Here is a 25,809-nt window from a genome sequence, read left to right on the forward strand (position 1 = left end):
GCCACCCCCGTGTCGGGCGGCGTGAACACGCCGCGTCGTAAATCGACGCTGGAAGTTCCGTTGGCTGGCTTGTAGACTCGCCCCGCCCCCTTACCATCCTCGCGGCCGGAAAACTGTGAAAGTTAAATTAATTAGCGGAATCTCTATCGGAGCGGCGCGTTCGGAAAAGGTTCGGCGATGTTTTCGAAGCGGCGCGCCTGTTTGATCGATGCACCCGTACCACTTCGCCCCTGAAGTTAATTTCCTTGGCTGACACCAACGGCGAATTAATAAGCGAGAATGATCATGGAATTTTTGTAATAACGAATGGAGCTAAGGGTTGTCGATGTAAGTAGCTAGGAAAGAATGGAGAAATTGTGTGTTTCGGATGGTCTGACTAGTATCGCGCCGTTCTACTTGCAGTGGATCGCTCGAGCTACGGGCTGTTGTTAAACGAAATAAGTGGACAAAAAAAGAAAATTGAGTTTCGGTGGCCTGATTAGTATCACACTATTCTACTTACTGTGGATTACTCGAGCTAGGGACTGTACGTTGAGGGAAATAAATAGGGATATAAAAAAGGGAAAAATGAGAAAATTGAGTGCCACGGGTGGTCGGATTAACGCTGTATCACGCTATTCTCTTTACTGTAGATTACTTGTTCCTATATATATATATATTCAGTTATTCTTTCAGAAAGATGATTGTATAATGATTTTCGTATCTATTGCACAATTTTTGCCAATATTACTCATATATATCGTTAATTTTTGTTTGAGAAATTAGAGTAATACAGTTTAATAAAATTACTAAAATTTGATGTAATGTATTCAATTTAAATTCCAAATACGTAGAGGGTGAATTATTTTGTAAAAGCTCGGACATACATAATTCACCGTAGCCTGAATGATGCACTTAACAAGAAATGTTGTCCCTTTATTACAACAAGAGCACGATATATAATATCCTTTAAACTACGTTAAAACGTATCCCTTCGATTATGAAAGTGGTCTAAGAAAACGTCCATCTGCTTCCTGCTTTCATTACATTCTCGTAAAAACCTAAACCAAGTGAGCAAGCAAAAAATATCCGCTGACCCACAAAATACCATTTTCACGCCGGCAGTTCGTTTCTTGTCCTTTCACGAAGCTTTATTCCTCGTTCATTACGAAGATGACCTGATAATTTTGCGAAACGAAGGTCGAATGCATGAATTGAACAACCGAAAGAAGGTATCTCGATACAGCAGAACTGATTTACCTCGTACGGGAAGGACGCATCGCGAAGGGGCGGAAGCGAGCCTTTTTCAGCGACGTCCTTCTTACGTGCTCCGTATCCAGTGTAATGGGCAAAAAATTGTACTTCATGGCGGCGGTCTAATGAGATTTTGAATTATGTTGTAGTTGCTCCACGCTCCTTGCCACCCCGGTCTCTCTCGATTCATCACCTCGACCCTCTCGCGCTTCTCTCTCCCCTTCCCATCTTCCTCGTGATTATACGCGACCAGATTACTGTGAAGCATGGTCGTGCTGCTTCTCTGAGTCTTCGTAAAAATTATTGTTAGTGCAACGATGTAATTTTACAGGATTCGCGAGTGAAATTTATAAGTTAGAGCGCTAATATCACATCCTCTTAGAGCTTTGCTTTAAAATGGTAGGTGGATGCTTCATTTTTTAAATAAAATATTTAGAGTTAAGTGTTTAATACGTAACTATTTATTTAAATATACTACACGATATTTAAATTTGATAATTGTCCTAAAGAAGTGAATTTTCACTGCAAAAAAGTCTTCTACTCTAAAAACTAACGAATGCACCAAAATCCTAGAGCCTCCGAATAATAAAACCCACGTTTCCTTTACCTCGTCAAACATCCGAATTGCCAAGCGAAATCCAAATAACGAGATCCAACTATCAACCTTCGAAAGCTGGCATAGTCTGCGAAATAGTTAGAAGGTACACAACATCGACCTCAAGCGCACGTCAATGGTTGTAAAAGAAAATTCCAAGAGGAATTCCAAGGACGTCTCTGGACGCCTCTTCGATTCGTCGTCGCTTCTGGTTCCGTGGCGATGCACCCGTCGCCGATACACGACGAAGCGAAGATGGGCTGAAATCGAATTCGTAATTCCGGCTGACGTGGCGAGAGGAAACAGCCGAGGCCTGGGTGACACGTGGGAAATCACAGTAACCAGTTCCATGTATTTCTTTCGTTTCGATCGGTTCGCGAATTTCTGGTGCCTCGTTGCCTTCCACCTTCTTCGTCTTCGTCGCCCTTCGTGTTCATCCATGTTCGCGAGTCTGCATCGAGGTCACGCGAAGCTTGTCGATACGATTTCTGGGTCGACGGAATTTCCCACGAGTAATCGAATCGCTGTCGACGGAACACGCGGCCGTGTTAACGATAATGGCTACCGATAGCTCGCAGACCTGCCGAGGTGTTATGTGCCATCGTGATATTTCTCAGACGACGAGGTGTCGAGAAGTTTATTAAAAATTACATTTACCAACAGTGTCGGAGGGACGTGGTACGTTAGTAATGTACCGATGCTGGGTTTAACCCTGTCACGTCTCTTGGGTTTCCATCCGCGTTCGAGTTCTCCTATATTTTTAAAGATTTTTATGTTTTATTATTTATTTATGGAAATGGTTGGCGCGTGATTGCATTGAAAAGATTTGAAGGATTGACAGAACGAAATATACACTGGCTCGCGAAAATATTTCAGAAGTTTTATAACCATAATGTGTTGGTTATATAAAGCATTTTGAAGTTTCATTGGCACTGTAATGAGACACGACTGTTATAATTACATTGGTCGAATTTGAAACAAATCTAGATTTTACATAGAAATTATGAAATATTTATGGGAAACATATATTTGCTGAGAAATTAACATACGGTATAAATAGTATTCAAAGCACATAATAATTTTTAAATACAAGCAATGAAGCTCTTTTTAAAAGACCTACATCTTTGGACCCGACAGGTTGTTTTCATTTTCAATTATATTAAAATTCGTCCTTTCAATTATGATTTCGTAGTAAAATCAGAGAACCAACAGAAATATACTTATCATAGTTTTCTCCTGCAATCTTCAGACGTAAACATTATTCTTCTTCGTTCAAAGCATCCTTCCCCTTCTTACGTTATAACAGATGGAACCAAACGAACGAAGAAAATTCTTTTCAATTTCTTAAAAAGCCACAAACTCATTGTTTCTGCTACCAAAATGGTCAATGAAAACCACGAACTCCCAAGTAATCCAAAACTCCCGCAAGCTTCTATAGAATACAAATCTCGTTCACGCTACGCTCAGATTATCCACCGGCTGCCACGAAAAAAAGAAAAAGAAAAACGAAGAAAGAAGGTCGTCCACCTTTTTTTACGAGACGTTTCATGCGACAGAATAAAGAGAGGATGGAGGAGAAACGGGGACGAGCGCGTTCCCGTGGGCGAAAACGCGTCCACGCGCTCGTTCCCCGCGGTATATCGATATTCGCGACACGTAAACGGAATTAAATTTCCCGCTGTTGAAAATAAGGAATGTCTAAATGAAAATCGACATTCCGTCGGGGTGGCGGCGTGAAAGTGGATAGGGTAATCTCGATGACATAGTGGACTAAGAGGAGATTTCCAACCCAGTGGAAATCAGGGTAGTCGTCTCCAATATATATTCGTACCCACCCTGGCGACGCAGGAAACGAAGGAAAGACACAGAGACAGAGGCAGATACGGAGAGAGAAAGAGAGAGAGAGAGAGATCAAAGGAGGTTTGGTGATCACTCACACATTCCTAGGAATCCTTTCTGCGAGCATGTAGGTCACGCGACCTGTGCCGGATTCTGGGTCGTTGGAATTTCCTACAAGCAATCGAATAGACGACGAACGTGACACGATAATGGAGCGTCGAAGACGCTCGGAAACGTCAAGAGTACATCGATTACCGCAACGACGTCGTCGAATGTCCACGATGATGGTGTCTGGGAGAAGCTTGCAGATGTACGAGAGGATGTTGGGCTATAATCGACCTGGTCTCAGATTGAAACGTTTAAGACATTGTAATTTGGAACAGAATTGTGTTTTAAGGAATAAAAGAAATGGGAGGAAGATTGAAACGTTTACAAGATCGTAATTTAGAACAGAATTGCTTTTTAAGAAATTTTCGAATAATATTGTTGTAAAATTACTTTTTAATCTTATTTGAGAAATAATCAATTCTTGAAATAGTATAAATGTTTCATGCTGGAGTTTACATAAAAACTAAGTCGCTTTATTTCAAATTAAATGATTTATCTGTTATTCCACGAAACAAATGATTCGTTATATGCTAGTATGTTTATTTGCTTTTGATAGAATTTACGAATATGCAGTGTGTTTGTTTCTTACTAATACTGTTATACGCTCGCTACACCTGTTACTATCTACGCTCGTTTCGATTAACGTTCGCTAGTTTTATTACATGTTATTTCACGAACAAATTTTCAATTAACAGGTAAACTGATTATTTGCTCAAACAACCTGCTTCTCAATCTATTATTCTCACAATTATTCGCTTAACGTTAAACTTCTTTAATTGACCAAATAATGAACACAGCATTAATTGGAATACATCATTTATCAGGCAAGTTTGACAGACAATTAAAAAATATTTGATTAAGTATAATATTTCCCGTTGGTGTTTATCTCAACTTAAACCGCCTCACATTTAAAACCATTATACTGATTCTATCTAAAAGAGGAACGGAAATAATGAAATAGTGAACATTACAAATTAACATAATTCTAAACTGATTAAACTAATATATTCCTGAAACTTCGTCATTCAAAATTCACCCAAACCGCATTTAAACGCGAAAATTAGAGGAAGGAGGCATACTGCAGCTATTTCGGTGTCGTAGTTTCGTGTACCAGTTAGAGCAATCCAGGCAGATCGTCGCGAGGACTCGAAATATAAAGGAAATCCCGAGGCGGCTGAAGCTAGTCGGCGATTAGGCAGCATCGAGCTTGTCCACATTTCCATGCACATTGTCACGACCGAGTAGACGATAGAGTTTCCCGGCAGTTGGCACGCGGTTCTCTTATATACAAGCTAAAGCCAAGTGGGCCGAGAATTTAAGGCTGAATTAAGTTGATAGTCCTGGCTCGAAACCGCGTGCACATTCATGCATACGAATAACAGAAGAGAATTTATTTTCGTATGAAAAACTCTCGTACCAATGGCACGCAATTTTAGGTCATTGCTGCTGGTCGTTCTCCTCTCGAATAACTTGTCGAAAATCGTTGCGACGTTCCTTTGCCTCCTTCTCCTCCTCTTCTATTCTATTTTCTTGTATATTACAACTTGTGCAACTCACAGAGAGGTCGCTTAGTTTTTTACAAGTCAAGAGGCTTTGCCTTTCGTATCATGGCCAAATGCGACTGATTTTGCATGTAGATTTGGAAACATCGATGTAGCGAGGAACGCTCGAGTCATCTACGTTTTAACATCTTAAAATTCAATCATGAACTTTGCACAGAATAATAAAATTTATATATTGCGAGACGCCTTTAATGTCTCATACAAGAACGAAAATACTTTTCTGGTCCGACGAGAAAACGATCTAGAATGAATGATCCAGAAAATGAGCTATCTTACCCTCGTAGAAATTTTACCACCGGCTATCCTCTATGAAAATCATTTATTCCGTCGAGTAAATTTTGAATGAGAGAAATCCGCCACTACGACGTAGACGAAATGGCGTTTCGCTGTCTCGCCAGCCGCCCTCTTTATTATGTGCACGATTTACTCTGGCGACAATTTTCATCCTTTTGTCACCTCCATCTTGAAAGCGAAGGACGTTTCCACGTGGATGTTAGGGACTGGAAGGTTCCTTTTACAGTCGGCGTAGAATTTACTAAATTATTTGCCCTGGTTTCATGTCATTGGTAAGAGAGTCTCTAATTTGAGAAATAGTCTGAGAAATTATATTTTACATCATAAGATACGTATGATATGGACGAAGCGATAGATTTATGAAAATATAAACCAATGAATTTATAGCTAATTTCACATTTTATCCAGACACAAATGTTGTTGTACTTATGGCCAGCTATGTATTATACGGAATTAAATTAAAGATTTACTTCTTCTCTTCACGTTATATATTTTTTATGTTTATCGCAACATATTAAATTATCGCGAGTGATAGATGAGATTTAAATTAGGTTTAAAGATTTGGATAAAACGAGGTTTATAATTTAATTGCAAAAAATTAAAACGAATATAGTTTTGAAGTCAACGCATTGTATTTTATCTACCGATGTTCCTCTATGTGGGAATTTCACTATATTTGTATCATATACTATAAATGTTTCTCATTTCTCGCATTCTAGCATTCTAAAGAAGACTTGAACTTTCTCTGTGATTCTTTATCAATTCTGCCTTGCAACCTCTTCCCTTGTTCATATTCTATTGTACCTTCTGCTTTGATATAGTACACTTAGGTGCAAAGTGCTCCTTTTAAGTGTCCGTATCCTCTCTCCGCGTTATTCGCATGATATTCTGTTTTCCACGTCCTGTTTTCTACGATTTCAAGTCCGTTCTTGGAATTTCTCCCCTGTCTAGTGCCTTGATATCCATAATACATGGCATTTACCATAAGTAAACTCTGTCTTTTAAAAAGACGACATAAAATGAGCCATGATATTATTGTAAATATTTGATCTGTACTCAAGGATTCGTAAAAAGTTTCCACAAAAAGCATATTTCGGTTTTTTAAATATAAATAAATGTTATAGTATCATGATGATGACGGTACAAAAAAGTAAACGGTATGTTAAAATCACTATTACTAAACTGCAATCATTTCAAGAGAGATGTGCAATTTCAAGGAGAACCATATTTTCATAGCAGCGAGTCAATTAAACGTTAAAACTGTTTTCACACGCTGAATACTCGAAACGTAGTTTCATCACGCATCGTTAATTACAGCTTTCATTACCATCATTTCCAAGCATTCTTCAGAAGCATCTCGAACATCAAAGTCCCAACACCCTTGCCCTATCAGCTGTCAAGTACCTCGAGCCAAAACGTCAGCTCTAAAAATATTCCTCGTCACGCTTCTATCCTACTTTCCCCACCATTGTATATCCCGTCTCACCCTGCTCCTAAAAATTCAATTGCTAATTTAAAATTACAAACAAACGACCACCCTTAAATCCTGCCTGCGAAACTCTTGCGGTTTTCAATTTGTGCCACGATCCAATCCCCTTTTCGCAAACCTCCAGAAAAAGCAAACTTTGCCGATTGTTTCTGATTGGAAAAATTGTCAAACTATATTTTTTAGAGATTGGAAATCACGGAACCATGGGTTAGAGGTAAGAGTTTGAATACGCGTGGATAATGAAAATTTCATTAAATTAATAAAATAATTGTAAAGTGAGAAATATAAAAATTTCATTCTTCTTATTTTAACGATTCATTGTTAGCTGAGACAACGTGGATCGCTCAACGTCTGCATTCTCTGTAACGCGATCGATCGTCCCGTAGAAACAGATCCAAGAATTAGTAGAAATAATTATCTTGTATCTATCTATTAAGCGGAATAAAAGTAAATAAAGAGAACAGAAGAACTGAGTTTGCAGTACAGTCGCAAAGTATGATTTTATTATTCATCGATTGCAGGTGCGGCAGCCGACGTCGGACGCGGCCGATATACTCCCCCGGGGGCTATTTAACAGCGCGGCCGAGGAACAGGGGATAAAGATCGACGATAGCTGCACCGGTATCACGCACACGAACACAAACCCAGAAAGAGGCGGTCACACAGGCAGCAGGTAAGTTTAATATCTCCATGTAGCAAAGGTATACATTGTAACGCGGGGAGAAAGAGGAAGGAAGCCAAGATTATTGCTTCAATATTGCCCCAGTGTCAGGCGTCTGCGTAGCCTTCCGTTCCTCGACGCCTTTAGCTTCTCGAGTCTGCGACCACTCTTCTCGCGCCAGCATGAACCCGAGTTCCGATGGGATGGCGGTCCACCAGCTTCAGGGTAGTTTAAGTGCTCGAAGGTTTCAACGAACTGCGTTTATTCAGAGTTAGAGGGTCAGTTTGTTATTCCTTTTCGAAATGGTCGACTTTCGTTTGTGCACTTTACGGGAGGATTTCGGGACGTTGCGTTTTTATTTTAGCGTTCGTTTCTGTTGGATGTTTGCAGATCTTTTTTAGAAAGTTCCTTCGGTAAAGCGAACATTTCACGTTTCTTAGACTTTTTACCAGGATTATGTAAAATAGTCGACGCGTGAGATAGTTTTGCCATTAAAAAAGATTAATTACGTTAATTAAATGAAGCTTTCCAATGAGCACACTTCCTTCCTACATTTACATATACAACATTTTAATTTACATATTACCACGATGTTGTAAAAAGTTCCTCGATCGTTCTACCATTAAATAAGAAGATAGTTTGCAGCATCGTCTTAAAATTAGAGTGAAAATTACCACACAGATTCCAATAAGCTCACTTTCCTTTTAAGAGATTACATTTTAATTTACGTATTACTAGAAAATTACAGAAAAGTTTCCCACATTGATTTGCTTCCATTAGCCGTTAATTGAACGTGATCATAGAAGCTTCTGATCAAAGAATGATTATCAAATTTACCAAAAAGCTTTCAACTCGAAGTCCAAATCTGTTCGAACTCGTGTCGAATCCATCGCTAGCATCTTGCAGCTTGAATTCAAGTGGGCACGTGTGTGTACGATGGTCGCGCTGTTATTAAGTCATCTCTTACCAGTTATATCGTCTCTGGCGAGCTCCTACCCTCGGCTCTTTGAGTTTCTACCGCTTGGTTCGAATCAAGAAGCAGAATTCAAGCGATCTCGCGTCCAGATCGCGTATATTTTATCCACAAACTGGATTGCGAAAGTTATGTTCGACCTGAACGATTATCGGCACTTGGCAGATTGACGTTCATGCTGCAATTTGTCCAGCAAAGCTCTTTGTTGACCTTCCGCACTCTGTGCTTTTTCCTAATCCCCGGAACAGTAAATTCAAACCTGTTTGCACTGTTTAATTGGTATTGCGGTGCTGGGAATTTTCGTTTCCGAATAAACGTTCCTGCAAAGTGAATCGTCTTGGGGAATCCTTGCTATTCCTATGATACAATTGTGGTCACCCGTTGCGTTTTGCCATTGGGACATTCAGTTTACAGGAATTTCAATTTTATGGGGTGGAAAACTGCGACGAGAAACCCGACACGATTAAGAATTTAACAACAGAATTGCTAGAATGGTGTGTTTGTATTTTTCATAAGAATTTTATAGATTTACGATGCGTCTGTGTTTTGCTCTTTCGAAGATTTGAATAACTTTCCATAAAATATTCAGATAAAGGCTTGTCCTTATTCTTTCGTTGTACTCTTCTTTTTCATCTTGACTTTTTTGACACACATTTTATAATTTAGTATCGGTAGTCCTATAAAGCTTCGATTATTCTTCCTAACTTGTTTCTAATAAGAAAAGGAGGACGAAAGAGAAGGAGTAGAGCGTCTTTCGTGTCAGGTTTACTATTGGCTGTTCAATGATTAAAAATCGACCGTCTGCGTGCATTTTCACATTCATTTACCTTATCGATACAGTCACGATAATTAAGACACATTATAGCCATAATATAATTTTTTAATATTTCGTATTACACGCATAATATGTATTCCTAAAAGATTATAAACATAGCATATACGTGTACATGCATGTATACAGAAAAAGTTTATGCAAGTGTTCGAATTCTTTTGCGAGCTACAGTAATACACCTCCAATCCCTTCGATCTGCATAATCCCTAAGAATCTTTGAATCCTTTCCGAAAATAACGCCGGAACCCCTAAAATCCACATCGTTGAGTCGTCGTCAGAAAAACCATTGACCGTAGCCGTTGATGAATTAGCGGTGTTCGAACGAGAGCCAACAGGCAACAATCCCGCGGGCCAAGTCTCGGAGCATCGAGCGTCGTTTGCACGGTCTCTCCATTACGAGGCACAAAGAAAATCCTGCAAAAAGACCGTGCTCGATTGGCGCACGGCTCTTTTCTGCCCTCGTTGCGATCACCATCGAGCGACGATGTTGGAGAGAGAACGAGAAGGTTGGTCGGTGCACTGGTGTACCACTCGGTAGAGGTGGATGGACGCAGAGAGGGTTGGAGAGGGTGGATCAATCGTCGTTGCGGAAGTGCGTTGATTTAGCAATCAGAGCAATGAGAAAGGGGTAGTGCAGCGGAGTGAGGGGATGGTCGGGAGGCAGTGGGCCAGTGTAAACGCGGATGGAAAGATGAACAAGCAACAGGAAAGAGAGGAACGAAGGGTACACACGGAAGGATAGCATCAGGAGATTGGGGGAGGAGGGAAAAAGGACCGTGTGCCTCTAGTAATTACGGTCGGTACAGCGGAATCATTTGTTTGCGCATTGTTGCCGCAAAGCATTGTTGCGCAGCGGAACGTTCCACCACCATCGGCCATCATCCCCCACCGTTGGGGGCTCGATTCATTCGCTTCATTCGCTTCTCTGGTTGTTCGACTGGTCGGCCCTCGTACCAAGCTTCAAACGCATTGTACCCTTTACGGGCCGCCTTCTAGCAACGAGAGTGCGCTATATACATGGTATAGTATATACAGTATAGTATAGTAATACATATATATATATTGATTAGACTGGTACGTATGTATACATGTGCTCATGTGTGGCCAATGCTGCTGGGATCAACGATGTAGAAGTTGGACCAGACGAATTCGACTGCGATGACAAATTAAGCGGGCGAAGCTGCGGCTAACTAGTCCGTTGAAACAGCCCGCTCCGATAAAGAGCGCTTCCGGTACTGTTTTCTGACTACAGTTCCAGCAAATCACTTTGGTGTTGCTGGATGATGCGTATCGCATACTGTCTATATGGTAGTGTGGATGTTAACAATTTGGGCGATGGTGTTAAGATAGACTATTAAAGATCGTATGGGAATATAATTGTACAAAGGGTGAAGAAATTTAGCATTCTATTTCAAATCATGAAATTGCGACAGAGAATAATGTTACAATATAGTCGATCGTGAAACTAAAAAGATGACACTTTTAAAAATTGAGCCTTGATTTATATACAAATATAAAGCCATCAAGGGACTAAAGAAGTACAATGCTAAAAGCTCCAAGCAATTCATTCGATTAAAATATTTATTTTATATAGATACACCGCTATGATATTCAGTTTGCCGTATGAGGAGAAATATTCGAGCTAAAGGAAACCATAAATTATATTAACACGCATAATACGCACATAAAATTTATCTATGGTACTTTCGCAAGCCAGTAGAGAGTTTGGTGAATCGTAGTTCTATGATTGTATTACGTGCTCTTCCTCTTTTGAAAGAATGCAGAGAGTAAACCGTTTTTTATATGTTTTTCCAGCGATGCGTTTGGAGACGTTCCAAGCAGCGAGCATTTCGGTGTGAATTATATGAGACGTAGTCATTTTCTTCTGTGCCATCAAGCAAATGAGATTCCAGGGACAGGAGATAGAAAAAATGTTTCCAGGATCAGATCGTATGCCTCTAATTTAATGAAACGCTGGAAGCTTCTGGGATTGCACTTTTATAGTCCCTTGATGATTTTGGGATTTACGTGTAGGAAATTTCAACTCCTCCTATCACGTCTTTCCTAAAACGTCAGTGACACGAACCTCAAGAAAATAATTTCTTAATGAAGAATAATTTCTTTATGAAGGCTATTCTATACCGACTAGTATAAGAACGTATATATTTTGCAAAGATCACAAAAGTATCTAAGCTGTCAATTATTCATCACATTAATAAATCTCAATATTCAGTGGAACCATCTTTAACGATTATGTGTTTAAAACGGCTACTCGTTTTATACTAAACCTTTACTAAATACTTGCACATACTTATATTAATAATGTCTAAATTCTGGTGTGTCTTCAGTAAAAATATTTATTGTAGTAACTTTCGTATTGATTTTCCGATTACTTTCCAATTTTATGAATATAATCAGTCGTGTCTCGTTACAATGCTAAAGAAATCTCAGAAAGTTTTCCATGATTTATAAAAATATTCCATGGTAAGTTTAATTTTTCTACGGTCCGTGTACAAATTTTCCAGAGTCAAATATCTTCGTGAGGTAGCCGTATCTCATAAATATTTTCCTATTCCTAGGAACCTAATCGTTTCGAATGGAACGTCATAGAAAAAGGGTAGAAAGTCACCAACTGAACATCGACGAATATTACAGCCAAATACCGAAAATATCCGGTCAACGATACGGCTTGCGAGTCTCTCCATTATTTCCGCGTCAGGTACGAGCCTTCACAGCCATATTAATTATCGAAGATGCCGACCAGACCTGGCGAAGCAATTTTCCCCTGAAACGGCTCGGTTGGCAGCGCCTATCGAGGCGTATCGATCCCGCGTCTCGAATATTCGATACCCCGCAATATTTCGTAATGGATATTCAATATTTACGATGGTGGACAAACGAACTGATCGACTGGCAGCAGAAAAAAAAATCGCCAACGAGATCGCCAGCGTATGAAGTTCTGCAAATATTCTACGGGTAAAAGGGCGGCGCAAAACTCTCGGCCGTTGCCTCGAGATTGCTCGATTTCGTGACCGTTAAAAGGAAGCGTATCGTGAACCGGAATTTGCTTCCGAATTTCGTGATATTTCGGTGCACGAGGTGTCTGCAGTTTATCTTTTTTTTTTCCTCTCTCTCTGTGAATATTCGTCACAGGATTGTTGAGGTTATGGATGAAATGGTAAACGATGCAAATGTGAAAAAATGGAAAAGGATTCATTTCAGTGGGGAGGAATGTAAATCTCACGTAGAATAAAGTGAAAAGAGTTATAAATATCAGTTAACTTTTTTTTCATTTTTAAGCCTATTATACGATAGAGCTACTATCGTAAGTGTCCTTCAAATAATGGAAAAATGATATCTTGAAAAGCGTGACAATAGAATACAGACATCTTAACAGAGTTGATATTTTTAATTGATTTTAATATTTTTAATTCCTATAACTTAATTTAATTAATTTAATTCTTTGTAAAGATTAAAACGCGATGCGATTGAAATATCAATGGAATATCAAAGAATGAATTATTAAAGAGTACAGAGTAGACAACTTTCAATTGAATTCGTCTGAATGCTCAAAGTTTATTAAATAACGAATATCCCTATACTTCTCGTCAACCCTCTAAATCCAAATTCCGATCTTCAGCAAGGTGAAAGATTAGTTCAACAGGGCAACATAATTTAACAAGAAGTACAAATTAGACCGGAAGAACTAATCGAAGAAGTACGGCAGTAGCAGTTGCGAGGATAATAATTTAAGAAACTAAATAACAAAACGTAGATCCTCGGTAGAATTCCTCGTGCCCGTATCAGTTCTATCCATCCAATTACCATCCGGAGAACTTGCACGAAACATCAAAACACATTCTCCTATCCGTTAAGCATCTCGCGCTCGTCTGTCTCGTTAAGGATCGAGCGGTGAAACTCTAGAAAGACGCGTGCTGCCAGGATCCGGCCGGAAATACAAAGTTGTTGCCACGGCGTGCGAACTTGCACGAAATTAGCTTGGTCTAGTAGATGGAAGCGGGTCAAAGGTGAGTCTCCGAGGATGTATTAGCCGAAAATTCGGGCTGATTGAAGCGCATGCCGGCGTAACCCGCGTCTCAACGAAGCTTCATAGGGCGGAGCTTGAAATTTTCGAGCGAGTTTCGTGTTTGTACATTGTCTCTTTACGTTTTGCCCTGTTCGTGGCTTTCAACTACATGTGCACCCTCAAACATCTTGAGGACTATTTTTAACGAAAGTTTAAGGTTTCAGTTTGTGTAGATCGCTATGTACGATATTTGACGTACATCGTGTTGATAAAATATAATGATTGTTCTAAGACTTTTGTCTATAGGTTCTAATGTACAGGTTCCGTTTCATGAAGGATATACTCTTACGTTCTAAAGCCTTAGAGCATATCCTATTTTTTATAAAAATTTAATATTTCCTATAGATTATTTGATAGAATATTATTTGCTGTAATAGATGCCTTTTAAGCCTTTTAAGGTAAAAGAACCATCAAGTCAAAAAGGATTCAATTACAAGGATCGAAAGCTGAATTACTAATAAGAGGATGAAACATAAAAGTGGATCTTTCATGGAAATCTTTGTGGAAGAGGAAGAGGATGTCTACGAAACTCGTAAAACATGCAAGCATTGAAATTTAAATCGTCGCGCTTTATGGATTGTATGTTGCGTTATATGTTGCATGTGAAAGAGACGAAGACTTTTAGGGGCCATTACTATGGGTTCGTTGAAAATTTAATCCTGATAAAAAATGGACGCTCCCCTTGAGACTCTCTATAGCGAAGCACTTATCTCTTTGTATTTCCAAGTTTTTATGCTTTCCTTTCTTTTTTCTACGTTAGATAAATCGTCGGCAATCTTTCTGGTTTAGTCAAGGCGTTCTATTTGCACGATTTTTATCCGTTCGATTCCCTCCGCGAAAGTAGGACGACAATACTTGAAAATTCAAAGTTCCCTTCGACAGTGTTTATCGTTGGTTTTATGTATAATTTATGTGTTTGGTTCGGTGGGAAATTTATTCCGGCCGATTTCGAATCCAGATTTACCAACGAACGACGAGTGGACCGAGATCAAACGCGAATATTCCTTTCATTGCTCGCAATTTGTACAGCTGTCGATTTTCCAGCCAAATATTACCGACGATTCTCTCTTAACTTTCCGACCAAATCGCGAATTCTAAGTTAAACGATGTTCAACGACGCGTTCCAGTGAATTGCGACCCGGGACGAAGTTTCGTTCGTTAAATTCCGCCCCGTCATGAAATGAATCTGGAAATATACTTCCTTGTTTCTCTTCTTGCGCTCTTCGCGACGCCCAACCATTCTCCTGCGTCAAGTGTCTACTCTTCTGTTAACTTTGCCTAGAAGGTATTCTTCGAATTCATATAAACTTCTTCGTAATTACGATCCGTGGATCTTTATCCAATCCTTACAGATCGTATTCCGTCGATTCCTAAAAAGTATAAACTTTTGAATTACTCTAGAATCAACTAAGGATCAATAGATTCCCAGATCCAATTGAGAATTTTCCATTTGCCAGAAACTTTATTAAACCGGGCTACTCTGCTTTCGTTTCCAATAACTACGAGATAAGCACAAAAATATCGGGAACAAGAGACAATTCGGATATTTGTAATTCATCTGAGAATTCTCAGTTCTGACAAATTGGTAGTAAATCAGAATACCCAGGATAAGATTGTCTATATCTTTACTTGCAGCAATTACAAAATGAGCGGAAGAATCTCGAATAAAATCTTTATTATATTCGCATGCCTGGAACGTTGCAATTTGCAGTTTTGCGTGACGATTGAAATAGATTCCGCTCTTCTTATCGCACTATCGTTGGTATTCTTTCGAGATCGCAAGGAAACGCGAATCGAACGATTTTCTCCGTCGTGTAGCCACGAGATCTCTCGTGCGATCTAAGCACGCCATTACGCCGCCGGAAGGACGTTTAATCTCCGTGGCTCGAGCGTTTCAGCGTTTCCTAGAGGCGGACGAGAACCAAGACGATCCGTCGAGGATCTTTGCCAGCATTTACCGCGATTTTCTTCTCCGACCTCGCGACATCCCGTCTGATCTCCCTTGATCGTGCCCTTTGCTTTCGAATCCGGACACCTGTTCGCAGTTATATTCGCCAAAAGAACGCCTCACGATCTTCTGTTACGAATTTTTTCCAGATAGAATTTTTTCAATGTAGGATATTTCAAGATACGAGAAAGAAAATTGAACGAATCTGACTTCTAGCCCAGTTCTAGGATAATGAACCTTTGAGTGTGATTTTTATTTCTGTTTTTGATGATTCAATTTTGTCAATGCTTTTTAATATTGCGAAGGAAATATTCTTAACTATGGAAAGTAAAAGAGGGAAGTTTGTTGCTGATGTTTTGTTTATAGAGGAAAATGTATGATTTACGTTTTACTTTTATATGGTAAAAGGGTAGATGAAATTTAAAATTCAAATGTGATGTTTCTGTACAGAGGTTTGCTCAAAATGTTATCGAGATTTGAAATTACTTTCTCGGATTTATATCTTCGTATGTAATTTCATCAGAAATCCTCCAAACCAAATTGCCATGGAAACAGACAGGTCTTCGTACATCTCTGAACAACTTTTAAACAACTTCTACATCGATAGTCGCAAATCAGCGATAGACAATGAGACTCCAACTAATAGTAATCGGCGAAGGGAAGAACATAAAACGGTATTTCATCAAAATTCATGTATCGAACGAGACATTCAATTAGTGTCCATTAAGAAGCGGAAGATTCGATAAAACTACGAATCAACTTAGAATGAAATAGAATGAAAAGTAGGCTTCTGGTAGAAACCACGTCTACGAAGAGGATTTCTTACGCTTGTACAGAAATCTAATGAACTCTCAGGCTGTCTCATTGCCTGCTGTCGCGCGAACTCGTGCACGAACAGTAGAATAGATATCGGAATAGAATTTTCCTTTCGCTACCAGCAGCTTGGACTCTGAAAATTGCTTGTCAGCTGTCGCGATCGTTGGTTCTCGTTTTTCGTTGGCTAAATCACCCGATTCTTTTCCTCTTGTTCGGCCATGCTTGCAAATTGACGTTGTCTTCCTCTGTGAATGCGATTCTAATAGCTTTCTGATAGGAATATACGTTTGACCGTTAAATTGGTGGAATGTACGGTGCGTTTGGAGTTTAGGAAGATTTTAGGATCGATATTACAAAATTACAGAATGTTGAAGATCTACTTGACGCTTAAGAAATTTAAATCTTAATTTCTTCGTTACCTTTTTAATGTTAAATCTTAGCATGTTAGGTCAATCTACTTTAAATGCTATTAGCACAATTTCTGAAGAGATTCTCTGCAGCTACTAATCTTTATCTTTAAAACGATCTCGCCTTTGAGGAAGATTCTCCAATCTTACATTCACGTCACATGTTCTGCCCCTTGCATTAAACAAGAAATTAAGAGCAAAGAAAAAGGAAGGAAAAGTAAAAAAAAAGCAAGGAAAACGAGCTTTATCTTGTTCTTTTTTGCGCAGACCTTTAGGTTTAATCGTGAGACATCTGGAGTGTCTTTTTTGCGTGTCCTCCTCGTTACCAGAAACACCATCCTCATTGTAATGTTACAAATGGCCTGACACCCGACGCTGCTTTAAAACTTTTTATCAAATGTTGAAACATTGTTTACCTTTTCTGACATGCACAATCGTTGTGTTTTTAAATGTTTCCATTGCCCTGGACCACAGTCATATAGAAGATTAGTAATTAGTTTTTTATTTTCAGCTATGAAGATGGAAAGATGCAGGTTTGAAATATAATATATACAAGTTATTTTCGGTATTTATGTCTTTCTATAGAAATTTCCTCTATTCATCTGCAGAGAAATAAATCATACCGTTTGTAACAACGATAATTACTAAAAAAAAAAAAAAAAAAGTAAAATGAAATTAAACCAAAATTTTTGTTCCCATATACTCTGTTTCATCCTATTCTATTATATTCCATTTTATTCTTATAAATTGCAATCCACACTATTTTTTTCTATTTCTATAGAAATCTAAATTTCCCTTACCTTCTTACAAAAAAAAAGAAAGATTACGATTCATGTTAATACAATCACATTCATATTAAATCGTCTTTAAAAGCAATTTTCGCCGCACAGCATTCACCAATCAATAAGATACGTTTGATCGTCGCCGTAAAGTGGCCAATCCGCCATCGACAGGATTCAAATCAGTCTGAGATCGCAGCTCATTAAAGAAACACAAAAAGACGGAGACGTTCGTGTTTTCCATTCAATGTTTCCATTCAAGCGATCGCACCTGTAGCTCCCCGTCACCATTTCTAGCATTTGCTAGAAAGAAAGGTCGATGAAAGTTTCACGACACCAAGATTGTTTCCGCAGAAAGAAATAATTAAATGCATGGCTATCGAGAAGCGCGAGGAGTAATTGGCCGAAGCGACGAACAAGATCGAGTCCTCGATCGACTTCCGAATGGCGATCGTGAAACTTTTACGAGCCGTAAGCGACAAGTAGCTGCAATCCTCCTGACACCTGTTAAAGAACCTACATATTATAGTTATCTACTATAGTTCTCTTGTCCGATGCAAATCTATGAAACGATCAAACTTTTTATTACAGTCTTTTATCGCTCCTGAATAATTTCTTGTATTAATTATTCGGAAGTCGATCTATCAGGGCCGTGAAATAATGATCAGTAGCGCTACTCGTTGAATGACCGCCGTTCTACTGGGAGACTCTACAGGAAACCTTCTCCATTTTCTATATTCTATCTAAATTCTACATCTATTTAAATATTTTTCTACTGTATAGAATTTTGTAATCCTCCTGCGACCCCTTTCATTATGCCGCGAGAGCAGAGAAATTAGATTTTCCCCAGAAGAAAAGAAGAAAGAATGCATGAAAAATGTAAAGATACGAGAACTACCTACGATATAGGTCCTGTCTGAAATCCATCAAATCATCTAATTTGAAATCATGGAATATCTATGTATCGACGCCTAGAAAAAGATCAGAGTCAATCCCTTAATATAACCAATCTTTTGTGACCACACAAAGTTCAGGTTTCGTTTCAAGCCTATTTAATAACAAACAAATAATTTTCATGAACTCTCAGGTCCGTTCTACGCTTGTTAAAGCGCCGGAAGTTATCGCCGTGTCTCGCCAAATCCATACACCGCTTCTCTTCCCTGGTGCAAATCGATGGAACGAGTCAACTCCCAGGTCAATTATCGTGCCACGTAGCCTGCTGGTTTTCGGAAACCAACCTCTTCGACTTCATTTCCCGTCCTCAGCCGCATTGAAATCGTCTCGAAGGCTACCTAACGCTTCCACGTTGCGGCAGGATGGTCTTTCTCGCGGCTCTGAAAGCCGTGGAACAATGTTACCGGATGCAGATGAGACTCGATTCCCTCCAGGCCGCCCCGACCTCTTCCTTCTTGATCCCGGGGATCGAGCGGAATTTCTCAGAGACGTAAGAGAGATCTCGCTTTCAGACATCCAGCCCGTTTTGGTCGCCGTCGTCCTTGACTCCTCTCGCTTCTACCTCATTCGGCATGGTTCGATTTCTTGTCACAGGGAAATGAGGTTCTGAATGGATGCCGGTTCGTATTCAAGTCTACGTTTCTTGCTATTTGAGACTCGTCTTTCTTGTTCGGGAAATTTCAACCTGATGAGCTGGTAGACGTTCTTCTACTTTCGGTATCTTGCCTTTTGCTTTTCAATCTTTCGCTGCTTCTTCCGACTAACGGATGCTCGATCTACGCTTTGGGTTCTACATATTTTCCTTTTCATTTTCTTTCTTGTTCTAGGCATCGATTTTTGAACGAATCGTATCTGATAATTAACGTAGGTTATCGTATAAGTTTATTTGATCTACCGCAGACGAAATGAATAATCTTCTTTAAAATTTGCAAATTATTATTACCATTATAACAAATTGTTGCAAACTATTATTATTTTTATCGTAGGAAGCTTCAAATGTTTGACTGAACCAATGATTGTATAATGTACTAGAGACGTCAAGAAATATTTCAGTACATTTTTGAGATATTTCTTTGAGCATCTAAAACGTTACAAGAATTAGAATATTATATGTCTCGATGCATTTATGAAGGCTTAATGGTACATTTATCTTGTATTAATATAATATATCAGAACGATAAATTTATCATCGATAGAAACAGGACAAATAAACGTCGTTTCACATGTATTCGTATCTTTCCTCAAAATAAAACGCCATTCAGAAAATTTCAAACTTATCAGTCCACGCTTCAACAACCTATTCCGAACTTTCTCTAAATTCAATACCCCTATTTGCTTTGCAATTTTTCCCATATTTTCTGATCGCGGAGCACAGTTTTGCTACTTTTCTACCAGTTTCCACCGTCGCTTGTCCGCGCTGGCAGAAAACTTTCCAACGCCCAACCGCCTCTTTCTTTTTCTCTTTTTCTGAATGCAGAATTTCTTGCCACCGCACCGGTCGCTTCATCGGCTCCATTCTCCATTCAGTGTCACCGTTTGCCTAACGGTGCATCGTGGCTCGCTTTATCGCAGCGTCGAACCGGAAGTCCGCGGTCGAACAGCCACCAAGCTTCGATCGTTGGTTTCGCGGTCAGGTCTCGATGGTCCATCGACCTCTTTGTTGCAATTTTTCCTCCTGTCGTTGATTTACTTCATTATAGCTTGATGTCGCGAAAAATTCACGCTGCTTACGGTCAACCGTGTACCTTTTTTCAAAAATTTCCACCAATTTCGATTTCTTTCTCTTTTCTCAGTGCAACCTTGATCTTGGTTTCTCATTGGAAAAAAGAGGGAGGCCGGCGTTTCAGTGGAAAATCTTGTGATAGTTTCTTTGGAAAGGGAGATCTCGTGATGTTTTTTGCTTGATTTTACCTCATTATTAGTAAACTTGAAATTCTCTCTTGAGAAAGGACTTTCCCCGCCTTTTACACAGCTATCTTCTATTACAGAATTTCATTTTTTTATTATTCTGCCCTTAATTAATTAATTCTGTGAATGGGAGTTCGAGTTGAAGGATTGTAGATTGCAAGGAGGATGAGTTTTGGAAGATGAAGTACGTTCTTAAAGAAGGAAACGCTAATTACCTTAGCTAACTGAAATTTTCTAATTTCGAAGGGTCCTCCGTCTTTCATTTTAAATTCTCTCCGTATTTTACGTCCCACGAATTTGGCTAAATGTAAGGAGAGGGAATCGATTAGATTCGAATATGCGATCGGATAGCAACAAAACTTTATAGGGCAAGATCTGCTAACTTTGATAGAAGACACCAAAGAAAGAAAGAATTGGTTCAACTAATTTATCAATATAAATATTAAATCGTGTTAAATCGTATAAAATGTTTAATTACCAACACTCATATACACTTGTAAATGTCAAAAAATTCAAATCGTATATCGGAGCGAAAATTCTACGCTTTGAAATATAATAACACAAAAAACAATTTTCAAAGGTGAAAAAATATTTACCGAAAGAAAAAACTTTATGAATAATAAATAATTTAACGATCGTTGCAAATATTACATTTCACGATTTTATCAATGCATGACACATAGCAATTCATTTCAATTATACAGTAAAACACGAGCAATCGTAAACTGAAACCAGTACTTTTTCCCCTCGAATCTTTCCTCGGGCTGCCACAAAGACTTCTCGTTCGTTTCAGCGGTGAACAATTTCCGCAAACAATTTAATAATATTATCCTAGGATGCGCACGCGTGCGGGAATGCGGCATTAATTGCAGCGAATCGTGATATATAATTAACGGGGGTGGGCTGCATGGGCGTATCGCAGTCGGCAACGAACGGCCGAAGTGGGTCGGAGCGTTTCGTCGACGTTACATTGCATTACGGAACATAATTTCCGTTTATGCGCCGCAGTATAACACACAAACAGCGACACGGACGCGCACTCACCGGTGCACACGGTCCAATAACTCGGCCCGTCTGCGAGACTTTTGATCGCGCGTGTATTTCATCGCTTTAATACAGAGGCGAGTCTAGTCGAGCACATTGGCCCCGAGACACAGAAAGTTTCGAGTCGAACGAGAGACAACCCTCGCTGGAAAATATATGTGGCACAGCCAGCAGAGAGTCGGCCGAACGAAGTGTGTGGGATGATTAACGAGTTTTACGGCTCGACCGCCAATTCCGCTAACAGTTTTCTCGTCGCGAAAATTCACCGGCTTGAGAGAGCCCCCGCGTCTAACTTTGTTCATATCCCCGGACCCTGTAATAGCGGCTCATTTGCTAATGCGTTCATAATTTAATCGGTGCCACGGCTGGCCCGCGGAGTACACGTTCGCAGCCGATTAATTCGATCGAAGTGACTTCCTCCGTGAGAGAAGTACATCTGGGGTTGCCTGAAAAATGTTGAGTTTCTACGAGTAGTAGAATGTATTATGACCTGAAGAGAAATCTTTACTCAGGGTCGAATATTTCTGTAGAGTTTGACATGGTAAATGATTGTTGGAAAGACAGTAGATCTGTTGATTATTAAACAAAATATTAATAAATCTGACAGAGTGTAATGCTTTATAGACAGTAGGAGTAGCAGAAAAGGATTTTATTAGGAAACAGTGATGTTTCAAATAGATGATCTCTGAACACACAGATTCTTCGGTTGATGAAATATTTCGAAGTTTTAACGATGGTAGAGTACTTTATGAACAGTGGGGATACTAATTCATGCTACGGTTAGTTCAATTTCTGCTTCACCTCGTTTATACCCTGGATTTGAAGTTTATGTCTAGCATACCAGAGTTTCTGTATGAAGACATTATATGAGATGTCAAATAGAATTTCGTAGTTTCTAAAAGACTAGTTTTCCGTTTTTGAGAACAGTCGGATATCGTAAAGTAAAGATAAAAAAAGCCTTTTAAAAAACACGTTCACAAAGTCCAAGCTTCTTCCGCAATATAATTTGAATAATTTCTCGAATCCGCTAATAATGTATTCACCTATACAAGAAAACGAGGTAAATACCATAACCGTTACTTACCACGAATGCCATATACCATGGAAACAGTCTTGGAAAGTTACGCGTCACGTTCACCTCAAATAACGGCAACCTGTTAACACGACCGACAACTTGATTCGCCGTTGTAATTGCAAAGTTGATCGTCCCAGACGTCTATACCGCGTTGAGAAGTTCGCGAAGCGGTTACGTCGCTTTCAAGGGAGATGATTTACAGATTGAATTTCAAGCGGTACTCGTTACAGCACGGAACAGCTTCTTCCACCCTCTTCATCGAAGGAGTAGCCGGTGTTCGTATTAATTCGACGAATTTTTAAAAACGTCGTGGTAACTTCTTTCGCCGCTGGTCGCTTTGTATTTTAATCGACAACGATCCTTTTTATAATGACCGCTGGTTGCGCGTCTGCTATGCAAATGACACTCTCGGGGAAAAATTGCCTCCTCCGCAGAAAACGCGAGGGAATACCAACGAGATATCTACACAGCACTCTCACGCTTTCCTTTTCTCTCTTTATGTTTCTGCTCTTTTATTTTTCTCCTCACATTTTTTTCGTTTGTTTGTTGCTTTTGACGGAACACGGTCAGCTTGAATACCAAATGGCTGCCCCTACCCTTGGGCTTAGTTCTTTGGCGAATCCTGCGCAATGATTACGAGCACGTAAGATTTGCGGGAAATGGAACACCCTCTTGGATCCGGCGGCGTTGCAATTTGAACCTGTGTCGTCCTTTGTAGCGTGTGCAAATCGACACTTTTCCCAGCCCTCGCTCTTCCTGTCGTTACCTTTTGTTGCTCCCTTCCACGTGTTTCCATATAAAGTAGGTGCCGGAGCTGGAGAAGCAGCCTCGGCTAGTGATGTATTTGAAATTTAACGAGAGTTGCTCCTATTCTTTCCTGAAGTTGTGTTATAAATCCAGAGGCGTTATAAGCATATGGAGATTTTTCTTCTTGGCTTTAGAGTAATAATCTATGGGATATGACAGTAAAGCTTCGAGATAATGACTGAATCTCACTCATTAGGAATCTTCTATTTTCCTATTTCATGTTCTTCAAAGTAAAGCGATTGTCCTCTTTTGCATTTTTCAAAGAAATTCATCCACAATAAGTTCATCCACCCTAAAAAATATCGAATGCCACAGCAAAAATCACAATTTTAGAAAATTACCTTCTAGCAATCTATTCGAACGAGTGACGGGCATATCTGGGTTAATAAAATCGAAAATCAGATTAACTATATAGATTCTGTCATTCTGTCGAACTTTGACGATCTTTAACGTCCTTTGGCAATCGATCGGGAATTACCTATAGCGACAGATGCTTCGGTATATTGGTGAACGATAAGGAACTAAAAGAAGGTCGCCTCCAAGTGGACATGTGGTCGTTACGATGGCCAACGACGTTAACGAGCCCCTTTTACAGAAACCCGGTCGAAGGAAGTTCGATACTGGCACTTTATTGAATCACGAATTTCGTAGAAATCGCCGGCGCCGCCGGGGCAAACGACGATTCTAGCCTGGTTCGAATGTATATTTAATGCGATTACTTGCAAGTCTGCGTTCGAGCCGCGTTCCGTTTAAAAATACGATTCCTTATGTGGGTCAACGACGCTAGTTCGCTTAAAATGGTCTAGGGATGATTTTGAACGAATTTTGTCGATAGAGACGATAAAATAATTAAAATAATTTTGTCACGTGTTTCACATAATATATTAATTTAGATATATTCTTGTAATAATACAGGTGATCAAAATTTTTAAATTTTTAATTTACAGAGTCGCTGCTGTGGACGATTATCTTGAATAGAAACGACGAAACCCTATTATAAGTCTGATACATTGATGTTATTTGTATGATACTGTGATGAATATTGATTTCAAGATAATTATTGAAACAAGATGTACGATCACAGGAAGTGAACATAAAAATCAAAGCTTTCTTGCTTTGAACAATGTATACAGAATAATATATATATATATATGTTCATTGTAAATGTTTCCACGTATAGATTGTTTTACAAATAATTATACACTTGCATCGAATAAAATTTAATTTCCAGGAATTTATTTTATTTTATTCCTTTAGATATCAAACCTTTGTCTTTATTTATTATCATTAAGCTGATTATCTGTCGAAAACACTCTGTATTATTTACATTGCACAACACAAGCTTCATCAAAATCCTCGTCTGCTTAAAAATTCCGAAACTATTCGCAAGCCTTCACTTTCCTCGATCCGCGCACTATACTATCACCAGAACATCAAACTGTAATCAAACCCCTTCTCAACAACCATACTCCCTTTTACCGTACCCGAATGGATGAACTGAACTTCGAAACTGCGTACTGATCCTCGGAAAAGGATGAAAAGAAGCTCGATGACCCGACCCAAAAACCTCAGTGTGCCAAGGAATACTTTATTCGATCGTAAAACGGACTGTCCGATTTCCATGGCTTTTCAAATAATGTTACCGTACGGTGCACTATGTCACCGGAATAGTTTCGGGTCGAAGGCGCTGTAAATCGATAGTATCGCAGTCCTTGCATCTAGTTTACTGTATCTCACAAAGATTGGATCGAGTTTAATGTAATATGTTGATATTAACATGTAAATATGTAGATAGATCTCTCTTTATAGTAAAATATCGATTCAGAAATGCTTTTTGTTCGGAGTTTCGTGTAACTTAGAGAAGGTGTCTTTTTTCTTTATTTAATTTTCATTCGTAGGATGAAACAAATATTTTTTCCACGGTCATGCTCACAAAGATATGAATTTGTATGAAAATCTGCAGTTTAGTCGTAAGAGTAGACAAAACCTGGAGAATTTCACAGATTAACGTCTAAGAAAGAAAATCCTCCACCCCGATTTCTTCAAAAAATAGGAGAAAAGAGAAAAATATTCGCGCGAATCGTACGAGCACTTTAATTCCAGCCGACTTTTATTCACACCGAAATACCACGATCCACTCATCTCGGGACCATATGCTTTTCATATTTCCTATTTGAAAGCCGCCTGTCACGTTCAGCCGTGCACGTGGAACCACGTCCACCGTAATTTCTCTGGGGGTAATTTTGCGAAATCCCGCGAAACATTGTCGAAATATCCCAACGTTCGACTAGATTCTTACAAAGATATCCGATAACCGTGTAAAAGTAGTCGATGACACGCGAAATCACACTTAGAAGTGATCTATCGAGTTCGATTCGACCCTCTACTGTTTCAGTTT

General features: G+C 39.3%; 1 protein-coding gene across 2 annotated transcripts in view; it reads left to right on the forward strand.

Moving 5' to 3' along the window:
• LOC126928917 (bifunctional heparan sulfate N-deacetylase/N-sulfotransferase) overlaps positions 1–25,809 on the forward strand; it is a 371,054-nt gene that overhangs the window by 105,230 nt on the left and 240,015 nt on the right. For both annotated transcript variants that reach the window (XM_050744798.1, XM_050744799.1), the window contains exon 3: positions 7,642–7,793. The gene's annotated coding sequence lies outside the window, so the exon portion shown is untranslated. The remainder of the gene's footprint in view (positions 1–7,641; positions 7,794–25,809) is intronic.

This window comes from Bombus affinis, chromosome 2, assembly GCF_024516045.1.
Source record: "Bombus affinis isolate iyBomAffi1 chromosome 2, iyBomAffi1.2, whole genome shotgun sequence".
Taxonomy (NCBI): Eukaryota; Metazoa; Arthropoda; class Insecta; order Hymenoptera; family Apidae; genus Bombus; species Bombus affinis.